The sequence below is a fragment of the Uranotaenia lowii genome, chromosome 1, assembly GCF_029784155.1.
Source record: "Uranotaenia lowii strain MFRU-FL chromosome 1, ASM2978415v1, whole genome shotgun sequence".
NCBI classification, from domain to species: Eukaryota; Metazoa; Arthropoda; class Insecta; order Diptera; family Culicidae; genus Uranotaenia; species Uranotaenia lowii.
In genome coordinates this window covers 73,497,613-73,503,612 of record NC_073691.1, presented here as the reverse complement: position 1 = coordinate 73,503,612, position 6,000 = coordinate 73,497,613, and positions in this window count along the sequence as shown.

The following is a 6,000-nucleotide window of genomic DNA, read 5'->3' as shown; positions in this document are numbered from 1 at the left end:
ACGCGGACAAGTAGAAGAGGTACAACAACAGGAGCACGCCTCTGGAAAATAACCCAATTCGACCGAAACGTCCTTCTCAAAGTGTTGAATTGGGAGCGGAACTTGGAAAACCTGTCCGCGGACGCTGCGATGACGAGGAGGGCGGAAAGACACTTGGCAACCCGTCTACTGGGAGGCGATGGAAGTTGCGGATCCTCGTACTAGCTGCCTACGGGCTAGGCGATATATGCGAAGAACGAGGGAGGAGCGAAGAGTTCCCTACGCAAGTGTGAGGTCTGCCCTCTGCAGGGAAATCAATGCGAAAAAAGGTACGTTTCAGGCACTTCTGCGAGGACGCCAACGACAACCCCTGGGGCGATGCTTACAGGATCGCCAAGACGCGGAGCGGGGATGAGTCGCAGAAAACGTGCCCGAACAAACTACGCGAAATCGTCAACGAATTCTCCCATATGACTGTGATACGCGTGAGAAGGAGCAGATTTCGCTGCATGAACTCAGGGACATTGCTAAGCCTCTCCAGTTGAACAAAGCTCTTGGTTCGGATGGCATCCCTAACGTATGTGGATGAGAGGGTCTTCCAAGACGTTTGGAAGCGGCAGTGTGGTCTTGCCAATCCGAGAAAGCCATCATGTGACGATATGTCTCCTAGATACTGCTGGCAAGGTGCTAGAGAAGGTGGTCCAGAGTAGTATACAGCTCTACACCGAGGCCGAATTCTTTAACAATCGCGGCCAATTCCTAACAGCAGCGATCCGCACCACACGAATGTACAGTTTCGCTCATAATTCTGGACAAAATGAGACACTTGCTCACTGCCACGCACTTTTCTACGAACGGTAGACACACAGTCATACTATTGTCCTATACGAAATTTGAAGTTTGTAATAAATATATTTGTGACCTGAGATACATAAACTCTATCAACATCGGACCTTTTTTGATATTTCCAAATGCAAAACCTCAAAAAATACGCAACGAATATTATCAAAATTTTACAGGATGAGGAAAACCCTAACCATTTTAAAACTGTTATTCTATGATGTTCGAACGATTTAACCACTTTCAAATCTATTGAATTCTTTGTAGCAAATTTTTTCTTTCTCCATAAATGTTCTGTTGTTCCATAGAGCGCCTCAAGGTTTGAAAGGAAAATACTAAGCACCATTTCCATCGAGTCCATGTAACTGCAAGAGAAGGAATAAGATAAAAAGCAGAAAAATGCTTCAAAAGGAGACAATCTGTAGTTACACTTATGGTTCTCTGAATTGTGTGTGTGTTCCATTTCGATTGCGTTTGATGCGAACAATATTGGAAAAATGCACCATGGTGTTTTTTTTTCTGCACAAATTCGCCATGTTCTCGATTCGCTCTTCTTGGGTGGAAAATAAACGTTATGGAAAATTGAAGTGGAAAATTTACTGCTGCTTGTTGAGTGTGAGTAATATTGTATCGTTCATTCGAGTACCTTGTTTTTAGTAGATATACTTTTTTTAAAGATCTGATAGCTTTTCGGTTCATTTGATGATCGATAGGAAAAATCAATTTATTTCATGCCACACATCGAGTGAAACTTGAAAAACTTTTCATAAATGATAGCTCAGGTTCGTCGGAAACAATTTTCCTTTTCGCCGGAACATATCCACTAAACTGACATCGAAGCGACTCTCCAAAAAACCGCTTCCCAACTCCTGCACTTAACGGTAACATCTTGATCTGCATCAATTTAACTTCCACTCATTGCTCTGTCACTTCCGCAAGACTTTACTTTTCGCAAACAATCGTGTTGAACATCGCCATTAGCTTTATTTTTATTGCTCAGATATTTATTTTTAAACCACTCTGCGCTGAGTTCTGTCTTACGGATTTCCACCTTCCATTCACCCATCCATCCACCCACGCGTGTCGTTGTTAGTGGCAGAAAACTCACAGTAGAAGCAAGTTAACCAACCAACAATCTTGGTTTCGGTCTTGGTCGACGGGCCAAGACGAGGTGCGGATCTTTCTTAACCGCCACACTTCTTCTGCGAATTTTCCCGGAACAGAATATAGTGATAAGCTTTCTTTCGGGAATTCACTTTTGCATTCTGCTGCTACAAGACTAGATATAAGGAGAGCGGGAATCAGTTACTTTTATTTGTTCACACCCCCCTTTTACTGGGGATATATTGAGATTGTGTTTTACTTCTGTTGATGGAAGCAAGAAGAAGGTGCCTTTCCAATTGTCTATTTCAGTCTAAGTGCTCTTAAAATTCTTCTTGTGCTTACATTGCTGGAGATTGAGCTTTCCTACATATTATATCAAACATTTAAGTTTCCTTTACAAATTAAACTTTCAAAATCATACGACGAGAATCAAGATTTCGAAACACTCATGTGAAAATAGTTCTGAATGCTGAAAGTATACAATACACATATCGTCAACTGGGGAATCTTGCAACACTTTTCAATTTCAATGGCTCTTAAAAACTTAATGTCCACAGATAATCAAACCAGTTGTACATCAAAAGTTTTAAAGTTGATTGTAGTTGTCAGAACAATTATTTGTATTTCCAGTTATTTTTAAATTAAAAAAATGCGTGTTTCGCCCTACTAAGAAAAACAAACTTTGGTTTTAATGAAAACGTTTGAAAATTACAAGTTTTTGATATATTCGTGATATCATAACGTATAAGAACCAATTGAAGTAAATTTCGGTTGTGTTCGAACTTAATTTAACATTTTTTGTCAAAACTATTTTCTAAGAAAAATCATAAGGGTGCTGCATACAAACAAATATAAAACATACTATTATTCTAGCTGGAATCATAAAAACTAATGTTTGGATAGATAAAATTTTGAAATTTACAAACACATGATACAATACAATCATTTTCCAGCATATGAAAACGAGTTTTTAAAAGGTGCATCTTTAATTTGCATTTTGATGCAGTATAGCCAAGACTGATTACTGAATTATAAAAAAAAATAATTAAAAAAAATGATGATTGTCCGAAAAATATTTTTACACCAACAGTGTTGGTATAGAAAAATAAAAGCAATAGAAAGTTTGTAGGTGATATCATTAGGCCAATCCGTCTTACTGGGTAAAGCTTTTTAACGGCATTGAAAAATGTAAAAAATTGAAAATCTATGGCACGATTTTTAAATTTTTTTTTTTTGTTTCGATTATAGTCGTTTCACCATCATTATGGCACTCGCGACTTTATCAACGTTACAGTTGGCGGATCGTTATTGAAAAACTTATCCGGTACAACTGTGTTCGATGTTTACTCTTGAGCTCGAACTCGCGGACATCGGCTCAGGAGACAACAGACTTGCCAACTAAGCTATATCACAAGCCAATTTTTTTATGTTTACGAGTTTTGTTCACCGCCAGCCAGGCGCGGATCTAGAGATTGCTCTTAGGGGGGGTGATTTAGTAAATTTTCGAAAAATATGGCCAACATTTTTTGAGTGATTGGGAAAAATAAAAACTGTGACAGGAAAAATGTTGCTGATAAAGATGAAGAAAATTCAGCATTATGTAAATAATGTTAAAGACAATTAGAAAAATTGTTCAAAGAATTCTGTACATCTGTTTGTGGCTGGCTTAGTCTTAGGCAAAAAACAGACAAATGTTTTTTTTCACTGGTATGAAGTTGAATTTACGTTTATTTATCAAGTTGGGGATATGGAATGACCATTTGTTTATTGTTATCAGATAAGAAATCCGTAAGCAATTTAATTTTGAAAATCGTACTTTATTTATTTTCAGTCAAAAATAAATCTGTTGTATGATTTCAACTAATGCCAATGAGCATCTCGGGTTTTACGGTTAAAACTACGTCTTATCAATTTTGACTACTACAATATTCGGGTAAAAAGCCATTTACACTAGTTTCAATTATATCGAATCGAAAATTTTTATCTTTTGAGTTCCAATTTTAACCCGTATGCTGCTTCATTGCTTATCGAAACCCGTCAATGTATTTATTTAATAATTATTTTACATATTTTTCTCTTGAAGTTCCATTAAAAACACAAATAATCAAGAATCTAGACAAATAAAATATAGATTGCTAATCATTATATTTAATTTTTTTATAGAGGTCTGCTGAATAGATTCGTCTCTTTATATCTTATCGAATACTTACAGCTTTTTTTCAGTGAGTTTTGAAAAATAAGTCAGTGGCTTAGTAACAAGATTTAACATTTGAACAGTTTTTTTAACTCCACCAGTGAGGTTGACTTCAAAGAGTGGACAGACTTTACAAAAATAACCTTGCTCAGTTTTGAAAAAAAACTAGCCAACTTTTGAATGTTTCCAAATGCATTGCACTTGCGTATCGTTTTTCTTTTTGAGCACTTCGACTTTTCAAATGCTCGGAGTATGGAAACAAAAATTGTGGTGGAGGTACCCAGTGTGTAGTTAAAACGTTAAGCTTTGTGATATCATCAATAGTTGAGTAAGGTTTAGGATGAGCCTTTAAAACAGCACCTATGTATATCTATTTCATAGACTAGTGGGTCTGCAGTAGATGTGAACGTCTCCCAAATTTTAGTTAACAAAACTTCAATGTTCGTTCAAGGACATGATCGCTTCTGAGGTTACTTTCCCACAGCTAAAAAGCGTTACTGAAAAGGTCAGGTCACGAATATTTCTAGCCGTAAATAGAACAATTATTAAAAATTTTCGTCTGTGGGCACAATATTTTTTTTTTTTTAAGAAAACCATCAAGTATGGTAAACATGCATAAATAAGAAATCACTTTATGATCACTTTGAAAATAAATATTATCTTTTTCCAGGACTTTTCAAGAAATCATTCAGAATTAGTCACTAACAACCGACGTTTCTGGTACAGGCGCTTACAACAACTCTGGATATCGGTTAATAAAAAAAAAACAATTTGCTGTCATGCAAGCTTTATCCTTTTCGCACGCCAACACAAAGTTATGTAGCGCATACTCAATTCAAGCATATTTTTAAACAGCTATTGAATTTTTAGTCACGCGTAAAAATGGTAATGTCAATGTTAAGATATTTTGACACATGAAAAAGTTATATTTCATCTAAATTGAGTTAAAAAATTTGTGATCATTTTACTGATGATTTATTTTTTCCGCTTGGGGGGGGTGATCACCCCCATCACCCCCCCCGTAGATCCGCGCATGCCGCCAGCTGTTGTTATCTTTTTAAGTTGATATTTTTCGGTGATTGTTGAGCCAAAGTAATTACAATTTCTTAACGTTTCGGCCTACTGGACAATTTCAGCCATCTTCAGAAAAACTGTATTCAGGTAAAAAATATACAAAATTTAAATTAACACACTTAATTTTCACAATATGTCTTAAAATTACTTCACTTTTCTGCACTTACAAATTATATCGCCGCGTGCTTCCGTTACGGCTGTCTTATTTAATTTGAATCCAAAACTTTAACTGCTTCTAACAGCTGGTGTCCAGCATTCTCGGCGTTGTTGTCGTCGTCGTCGTGATATCAGCTGGAATCCTCGTGTTTGAGGTCGTCGTGTTTGAATTAGTCGCTTTCTTTTTGAATTGAGGCGTCTCTCTTAGTTTTTTTTATTATTGAGCTATATATTTTCGAAATTTTACTGGAATCTTGTTTGATGTTTACTGCATTTCCTTTCTTTAGTTTGTAACCGGTTGGTTATAAATCGTTTGATTTTTGTTTTCATTTTTGTAGTATTGTATATTTAGCTCTAGAAAATTCATGTTCCTTGTCGAGTCTCACAACAAGATAGCACCACAGTAGGCTACATTTTACTGCTGGCTGCTGTCAATTCACAGAGGAGGAAAAGGAGGAAAGAAAAAGAGAACATGGAAGGCGAAAAGGAAGCTTGCTTCAGAAAAATTCGAGCTCTTCTATATCAGGCGTCCGTGTGTGAAGTCTAGTCCCCGTTTAGTGTTGTGAAGTTCCAAGGAATTCGCCCGGAAACGCCGGTTGGCTTCCCCACGGCTCGGCCCGCAGATCCTTGTGATCTCGCGCCTTAACGTAAAG